Source organism: Paroedura picta, chromosome 2 (assembly GCF_049243985.1).
Source record: "Paroedura picta isolate Pp20150507F chromosome 2, Ppicta_v3.0, whole genome shotgun sequence".
Lineage (NCBI taxonomy): Eukaryota > Metazoa > Chordata > Lepidosauria > Squamata > Gekkonidae > Paroedura > Paroedura picta.
In genome coordinates, this window is record NC_135370.1 from 23936995 (window position 1) to 23945832 (window position 8838).

The 8838-nt window shown below is 49.3% G+C and overlaps 1 protein-coding gene and 1 long non-coding RNA gene across 5 annotated transcripts in view; one reads left to right on the plus strand and one right to left on the minus strand.

Moving 5' to 3' along the window:
* Positions 1 to 790: 790 nt before the first annotated feature.
* LOC143829111 (uncharacterized) lies at positions 791 to 2610 on the minus strand. The gene is made up of 2 exons (XR_013228002.1): positions 2415 to 2610; positions 791 to 1174 (listed from the first exon to the last, which is right to left on the minus strand). It is a non-coding gene; the product is annotated as an uncharacterized LOC143829111 (long non-coding RNA).
* The window catches only part of AKAP19 (A-kinase anchoring protein 19), a 22398-nt gene continuing 15711 nt past the window's right edge, over positions 2152 to 8838 (plus strand). The window contains exon 1 of one of the 4 annotated variants that reach the window (XM_077319473.1): positions 2152 to 2447. The gene's annotated coding sequence lies outside the window, so the exon portion shown is untranslated. Of the gene's footprint in view, positions 2448 to 3060; positions 3638 to 8731 lie in introns of those variants that run through there. The other 3 variants (XM_077319471.1, XM_077319474.1, XM_077319470.1) reach the window with 3 other exon arrangements.

The following is an 8838-nucleotide window of genomic DNA, read 5'->3' on the forward strand; positions in this document are numbered from 1 at the left end:
ATGTGGTATATATTTATATTTATATTTATATTTATATTTATATTTATATTTATATTTATATTTATATTTATATTTATATTTATATTTATATTTATATTTATATTTATATTTATATTTATATTTATATTTATATTTATATTTATATTTATATTTATATTTATATTTATATTTATATTATTTATATTTAATGTCTTGCGGTGGTTTACAAGATCAATAAAATACTATAAAATCCCCCCAAATGCCCCTTAAAACACAATAGAATGAATAATAACATAGCATAACAAGATGGCGGACAATAAAAATATCAACCCCTCCCCCGTTCAGCAGACTCTCTCAATACCTGGCAGTGAGGAACCCAGCTGGCCTTAACCTAGAGATCCTCGGATGGCAACACCAGGTACCGCTCTGGCCTCAACCATATGCCTGGCGGAAGAGCTTCGTCTTCCGGGGCCTGCGGAAAGCTGACAATTCCAACAGGGGCCTTATTTCTTCCGGGAGCTCATTCCACCAGGTTGGAGCCAGGGCTAAAAAAGCCCTGGCCCTGGTTGAAGCCTGGCATATTTACTCATAGGTATATATTTTTTAAAAAATGGGTATTTGTCTAGGATACTAGATTTCTCATGTTAGGACTTCAGAAATATCCAGCTAAATCTCAAATATATTTTAATGGCATAATTCATTTATACAGAGGCCACCTTTGAGTGCCTTTTGCATTTTGCCCCCCTGGAATTGGGTAACCCTACAGCAGACATAGAAAGGAATAAAAAAAGATCCAAAATATAAACCAATATTAACTTATTAGTTACATTTTAATGCCGCCCTTTCTCGTTGAGGGTATAACGGATACTTTTAAAAGTAAGGCTTGTTCCAGTAATCCAATTCAAATGCAAGGTCCTGTTGATTTTTTTGATGAAATACCATCCCAAGGTATATTCATACGGAATGTCTGCCTTTTGGGTGAACTGGAAACAATTCTTGCTTTTATTGATTGGAAACTGAGGCTTCACGAGTCAGTTTTGCGTCTCCTCAGAGCTGCAGGGATTCTTCAGAGGAGTGTTCTATTCCTAGAAGCAATTACGCACCTCAGCAGTTTCTCCAAGGCTACAACGATTCCAAAGACTCCTTCCCTTTCCCCCTTCTTTGCTTTTCATATTTGCGGCTGTATCAGTGGCCACTGGATGGACCCAAAAACATAAGAGACAGCATGTTGGATCAGGCCAGGGGCACATCCACCCTGACACTCTGTGTCATATAATAGCCAAACTCCAGAAGCCATCAGGAGGTCCACCAGCAGGGCCAGAATACCAAAAGCCCACCGACCGTTATGCCCCAAGAACCTTATGGTTCATACATCACTACCCTAGACGTAAGAACATAAGGTAAACCATGTTGGTTCATGCCAGCGGCCCATCCAGTCCAACACTCTATGCCACACAATGCCCCAAACCCAGGTGCCATCAGGACATCCGCTGGTGGGGCCAGAACTCCAGAAACCCTCGGACTGTTGCCCCTCCCTCCAAGCACTAAGAATCCAGAGCATCACTGAGCTACACAAAAAAGCCACAATGGATCAGGCCAATGGAACATCCGGTCCAGCACTCTGTGTCACCCAATAGCCAAAACTCAGGTGCCCTCAGGAGGTCCACCAGCAGAGATTCCAACTCCAGAAGCCATTCCACTGTTGCCCCCCAAGCACCAAGAATCCAGGGCATAAGTACCATCCATCAACAAGAAAGAGAAGAAAGAAACCACAGGTGCACGTAGCCCATTCCAAGGCAAAGATGAACCCACAAAACGAATGTTGAGCCAAAGGAACGTGGATTGATCTGGGGTCTGCCATGGTAATACTAGTGGCAACACCATATGACCCAGCTTTTGCCATATCTGCCTTTCATTTTGTATAATTGACGGTTGTAAGTGTGAAAGTGGCTGGTTTAGGGTAGTATAGCTTGCCAGGAGTCGGATTCTTGTTAAACAAGTCTGATTTGTGGCGTGGTCTGCCATGTCTTCGCCAGCCCTGTTTGCTGCCACTGAGTTTTACTTGGAAACGACCAGCCGGTTGCTGATGTCACGCATTGTGACGTCACGCTGAGCCCATGGCACGATACAGTGGAGTCCGTAATTCTCAGGCAGCCTTTGCATTGGGGGTGTCAGCCAGAACAGACTTGCTTTCCACCCCTGCTCCCCTTTTAAGCCCTGATCTAGATTGCCCAGACCAGACCAAACTCAGAAGCAAACCACGGTCCGCCCTGGTTTGGCGCCGGAAGGGAGACCTCCAGGGAAGGCCAGGGGCTGCTGAGCAGAGGCAGGCAATGGACCCATCTCTGTTTCTGTCATCGCAGGCAGAAATCAGGGCCCTGACTTTTTCGAGCCTTCAGGCATTTTCGGAAATCCGACACGGCTCATGCATTTACCTTTTTCGGAACGAAGCTGCCCCTGCCCCTTCGGTAAGGTCCATACAGTAGCACGGATCCTTACAGACGATCCTTTGTATTCTAATCTCAGGAGGCGAGGTATTTTACCGTGTTTGCCAGTTCATTTGGACATCTATTCCTAGGACTCGGTTCCCTTTTTACTTGCTGAGAGGGATCCAAAAAGATTTTGGCTCCTTTTGCCTGTTGGATGACAAGTAATGAAACAACAACAACCTGCTGCTCAAGACTGATGCAGCATAGAGCTTTTATTGGATAAAAGGGAAAGGGGAAAAGAAAGTCTGAAAAAGTGGGGTGGCACGGCTGCTGAATTGGGGGGGGGGCACAAAATGGCAGCTGCAGGAATGAAGACCCAGCCCCAAATTGGCAGATGTAACTGAGCAGCAAAAATCCTTGCTTTTTAAAAGTCTGCACAGCTCATAAAATCTCCAGAAAGCTCCACCTAACCCCTCATACTTTCTAAAAACACTTGGTGGGGGGCACCAGAAGAGGACTTGGCACTACCATGGCACCTCTGGGCAACTCCAGCTGACGGGTGTTCCTTCATTTCTTTTTCTTCCATGCCAATCATTTGGGGTTTGGCTCCACCTCTCAGGGCAGCCACTTTAGGTTTGGCTTCACCTCTCAGGGCAGCCATTTTGGATTAGGCTCCACCTCTCAGGGCAGCCATTTTGGGTTTGGCTCCACCTTTCAGGGCAGCCATTTTGGGTTTGGCTCCACCTCTCACAGCAGCCATTTTGGGCTCACACTCAGCCCCGCTCCTCAAAGTTCCAGCAGTTCTTGCAGGCTCAAAAAACGTTGCAGCCCCCTGGACTAGATGCCAGGTTGACACAAGATGTGGTTGGTTCAACAGCAAACCCAAACACTTACCCCTCTAGGATTTGTTAGAACAGGCTGTTTAGAATGGGGTAGGATTCCACAGCCTAAACACCCCCTCCCTTGGCAGCTGGTATCGCTCCTACTGTGATCTCCCCAGCTCCGACTCCTTGCTCCTGGATCTAAAACTCAAATGTTGCCCATTCCTAAAATGTCTCGATGCTCACAGTTGTGTCACAATGCTGCCACCCGTGAGCAATTCTTGCAAAGGAAACTTGACTGTCAACTAAGTGGTGGCAGAAAGTAGAGGCAAGAGGTTATCAGAGATCAGATCTCAGGTCCCAGCAACAAACCACTGAAAAAAGAAGCATTTACAGCTCTTATTTAAGGTATGGCTTCCCTCTCTGTACGTATATGGATGTATGTCTGGCTGTCTATCTATCCTTTAAAATCAGTTTATCTTTCTAATAATGGGCAGGGATGCTCTGTATTCTTGAGGTTTGGGGGGCAAGAGGGGCAGGGCTTCTGGACTTCTGGCCATGCTGGTGGACTTCCTGATGGGTTCTGGGTTTCGGCTTCTGTGTGACACAGAGTGTCGGACTGGTTGGGACTCTGGCCTGATCCAATGTGACTTCTCTTATGTTCTATGTCTGGGGGAGAAATGCTCTGTATCCCTGGTGCTTGGGAGGGAGGGGGGCAGTGGGAGAGCTTCTTGCGTTCTGGCCCTGCTGGTGGTCAACTTCTTGATGGCCCCTGGGTTTGGGCCACGTGGTTTCTCATTATGAATGTTTGCATTCTGCCCATTTGAATGCTCATATATATTAAATAAGAGCCTCTAGTGGCGCAGAGTGCTAAGGCAGCAGACATGCAGTCTGAAGCTCTGACCAAGAGGCTGGGAGTTCGATTCCAGCAGCCGGCTCAAGGTTGACTCAGCCTTCCATCCTTCCGAGGTTGGTAAAATGAGTACCCAGCTTGCTGGGGGGTAAACGGTCATGACTGGGGAAGACAGTGGCAAACCACCCCGTATTGAGTCTGCCATGAAAACGCTAGAGGGCGTCACCCCAAGGGTCAGGCACGACCCGGTGCTTGCACAGGGGATACCTTTACCTTTATATATTAAATATATATGCTCTCTGTGTATAGTACTGCCAGCTCTGGGTTTGGAAATACCTGGAGATTCGGAGGGTGAGGCCACTGGAAGGCAGGGTGTGGGGAGAGAGGAGGAGTTGATGTCAGAGGAGTGGATGGGGCAGTCTGCAGACATGGCCAAACCATTGCAGTCTGCGCTTTTGGGCTTGTTCTTTAATTTTCAGCCTATTGTCACATTTTGTCCAAATTGTCTTGTTTCGATTATGATCACATAGAGAGACACCCAGAATCTGCCGCAGGCATTGCAGTTGGAAGGTCTTGAGTTGGTTTATTTCAGGTTTTAGTAAAGTCCATCTTCCTGATCCATATTGGAGAATTGGCAAGATTAGTGTCTGGCAGAGACAAACTTTGGTCTTGAGAGAGATGTTTGTCTTCTTCTTTCTTCTTTGAGTGTGGCAACTGCTGGTGTTGCTTGGCCGATCCTATTGTGGGCTTCAGTGGCAGATGACACTTCCTCTTCTTGCACCAATGAGCCTAAACATTTAAATTCTTTGACTTGCTCAGTTTGGGCTCCAATGAGGTATACATTTGTCGGTGATCCATCTGTGGTTATGACTTTGGTCTTGTCCACATTTATTTTTAAGCCGTAAGACTGGGCAATGCAGGCAATGTCATAGAGGGTGTTAATAGCTTCTCCATCTCTATCGGCACTATCCTCTGCAAACATTAGACTGCCAGGAAGTTGTTTTGGCCATATTGAACTCCACGTCTATTCTTGAATCCTTTTCCCAACCTGCATTTACTTTACTAATGGAACCAGAGACAAGTATCTGGATAAATGTGGGGTTTGACTCATGCTCAGCAGACCAGATGCTGAATGCAACATGAATGGAACATGGATCACTAAAGGGAACCCGCACATTCCAAGGCAGTCAGCCTTGGAATACTGGTGCCAGGTGGCAACATCAGGGGAAGGCCTCAGCCTCTCTGCTCTGTTGCTGGCCCTCCAGAGGAACTGTTTGACCACTGTGTGAGACAGGACGCTGGACTAGATAGGCCACTGGTCTGATCCAGGAAGACTCCTCTGATGTTCCTAGGAAGGCCTTGGCCTCTCTGCCCCGTTGGTGGCCCTCCAGAGGAACTGGTTGGTCCCTGTGTGAGACAGGATACTGGGCTAGATGGACCACTGTTCTGATCCAGCAGGGCTCTTCTGATGTTCCTAGGAAGGTCTCAGCCTCTCTGCCCTGTTGTTGGCTCTCCAGAGGAGCTGGTTGGCCCCTGTGTGAGACAGGAGGCTGGACTAAATGGACCACTGGTCTGATTCTTCAGGGCTCTTCTGATGTTCTTAGGAAGGCCTCGTCCTCTCTGCCCTGTTGCTGGCCCTCCAGAGGAACTGGTTCACCGCTGTGTAAGACGGGATGCTGGACTAGATGTTATGATTGCAGTGGGTGGGGGAGCCACTGTGTGTTCTAATACACTAAACGAATGCTAAGAATTGTCAGAAATGTAATATTTCTTAGCAAAGTTAGGCGGCAGAACGACTGAGAAGAGTTCTAACTGGCTCTGGGCTCTCTTTGCTTCAAGGAGAAGTGAGGGGGGGGAGAGAGATTCAACTGCTGCCTGCAATTTATAGCCTTTGATTTGGCAGTCTTTCTCTGATCAATGGCCACTGGCTGTGATTACTCAGTGCTGATGGGAATGCAATCTAAGCCTGTTTACACCAGGCGGATAATGTTTATGGCTGAGTGGGGTTGCCAGTCTCCAGGTGAGGCCTGGAGGTTTCCTGGCATTACAGCTGGGCTCCAGATTTATTTATTTAGATTTTTAGACCGCCCTTCCACATGGATCAGTTCTCCTGGGGACAACGAATTCTTTTGAGAGTGGAATTTAGGGCATTATGCTTCACTGAGGTCTCTCCCCTCTCCGAACGCTGCCCTCCTCAGGTTCCATCTCTCCAGATCTCCTGAAATTTCCCAACCCAGAGGGACAGCAAAATGGAGTCTTCTGTGGATAAGGAACAGGTTTCTGTACTCAGAAGGACTCCCCAGTTCTCCCAAGAGACGTATTGGCAAGAGGAATAAGCAGCATAAAGAGGAATGGGCTATTTTCCTGGATTGGGAAACACCTGCAGATTTGGGTTGTGGGACAAGGTTTGGGAAGTGGTCTGTAGGATGGCACAGCAGCATACAGTTCACCCTCCAAAGTAGCCATCTTCTCTAGGGAGACTGATCTCTGCAGTCTGGAGATAAGTTGTCTAAACAGGAGATCTCCAGGCCCCACCTGGAGGCTGGCAACCCTAACATGTCACATTCCTCGGGTCATGGAAGGCTGTGGGTGGGTGAACATCACTTAAGAGGGAGAAGAAGGGGACAGTGTGGGACAGATTGGTCTTCTCAAGCCCCTAAAGGCATGCAATGGGGAGAGAACAAGGAATCTCTCCGTCTTCCAAAATACCAGAACTTGAAAGGGTCCAATGAAAATGGCGGGCAGTACTCTCAGGACGGACCAAGGGAAATGCTACTTTAGACAGGGAGTGATTGAAATGGGGAATCTGCTGCCAGAGGATGGAGGGACGGCCACGGGAATAAACTGCTTTCAAAGGGTATTCGATAGATTCATGTAGGAGAAGTACATCAGCGGCTACTAGCAATGGTGACCAAGGGAACCTCCCGACCCAGAGGCACTAATCCTCTGAATCCCAGAGCCAGGAGGCAACATCAGGGGAAGGCCTCGGCCTCTCTGCCCCGTTGTTGGCCCTCCAGAGGAATTGGCTGGCCCCTGTGTGAGACGGGATGCTGGACTAGATGGACCACTGGTCTGGTCCAGCAGGGCTCTTCTGAGGTTCTTAGCAAGGCCTCGGCCTCTCTGCCCCGTTGTTGGCCCTCCAGAGGAATTGGCTGGCCCCTGTGTGAGACAGGATGCTGGACTTCATGGACCACTGGTCTGATCCAGCAGGGCTCTTCTGATGTTCTTAGGAAGGCCTTAGCCTCTCTGCCCTGTTGTTGACCCTCCAGAGGGACTGGTTGGCCACTCTGGGATAACTCATTTCCAGGGGACTCCGGGCATTTATATTGGGTCTCTCTCATCTTCTGGGGCCATGCTGGCTGCCGGTTGTGTCCAAAGGGACACAGAGGAGAAAAGCAGGCACCACTTAGGGTTGCCAACCTCCAGGGAGAGCCTGCAGTCCTCCCTGAATTACAGCTGCTCTCTCTTCTGGAGAGATCTGTTCCCCTGGAGGAAATGGCTGCTTCTTCGGAGGACAGACCTGAAGGCATGAGACCCTGCTGAGACCCCTCCCCAGACACCATCCTCCTCAGGCTCCGCCCCCAGATTGCAACCCGCACTCTGGCTTTTTTGAATACCTGAATAATGATGAGCTTGACTTTATTTAATGTGCCAGGAACTGTCAACTGCCATCCCTTCTGCTTGGGGCTTTTGTTTACAGACCGCAGTGAAATTATGAATCTCCGGACTTTTGGCAAAGCCCCCATCCTGCCATGGCTCTTCCTAGGAGAACACTTTTTAAGCTGTGAAATTCACATGTCAATCAAATTCCTCTCAGCGACTACAGTACAGGAGTGGTATTCGGGGTTTTATAGGCTTCATAACTTCCCCCACGGATCAGAGCCGGTCCCTTTGCAAAGAAAACACTGTTTTCTTCATTTATCCGGCAGCAGGAAAACAGGATGTCTCCCACAGACAGGAGAGAGAGAGAGAAAAAAAGATACTCGATGAGTGAAAAATATTTCCTGGCCCACCTTTCCCCAAGTTGTTAGAAGATGGTTTGGAGGTATAAATATCAAAAATGAAGGGAGGTGTAGGAGGTAGGGTTTCCGGATCCAGGTTGGGAAAGAGCCAGGGATTTGGAAATGGGTTTATTTATTTACTTATTTAAATGGGGTGTTTTATGCAGTCAGGAGATCTGAGGACTGCCTGGCAGCCAGGCTAGGGATGTCCGAAGGTGTTTTGCCATTGCCTGTCTCCACTTCCTTGGAGGAACAACCACCTGGATCCTTAGAGGTCTCCCAGCCAAATCCTAGCTGAGATGTTGGACTAGGTGGACCACTGGTATGATCCAGCAGGGCCCTTCCGATGCCCTTAGGAAGTTCTCGGCCCCTATGCCCTGTTGCTGCCCTCCAGAGGGGCTGGTTGGCCCCTGTGTGAGACAGGAGGCTGGACTGGATAATCCAGCAGGGCCCTTCCGATGTCCTTAAGAAGGTCGCGGCCTCCCTGCCCTGCTGTCCCCCTGCGGAGGAACCGGCGGAGGCCGCGTGTGACACTCTTCCCGTGTCCTTCCCCATCCGGGAGTTGGCAACCGGTGGCGCGTCGGCTTCTCGGCCGCGGCCGTCCCTCCTTCGGCCGGCAGGTGCCGCTGGCGAGCCAGGCGGGCTCCGGGCTTGGGCGTCGCGGGGCCGGCTCGAGAGGCGCTCCGTCCCGACAGCTGGCGGCGCCGACGACCCCCGGGCTGCGCTCGACCTCCGCGGGGCCGCCTCTGCAGGGA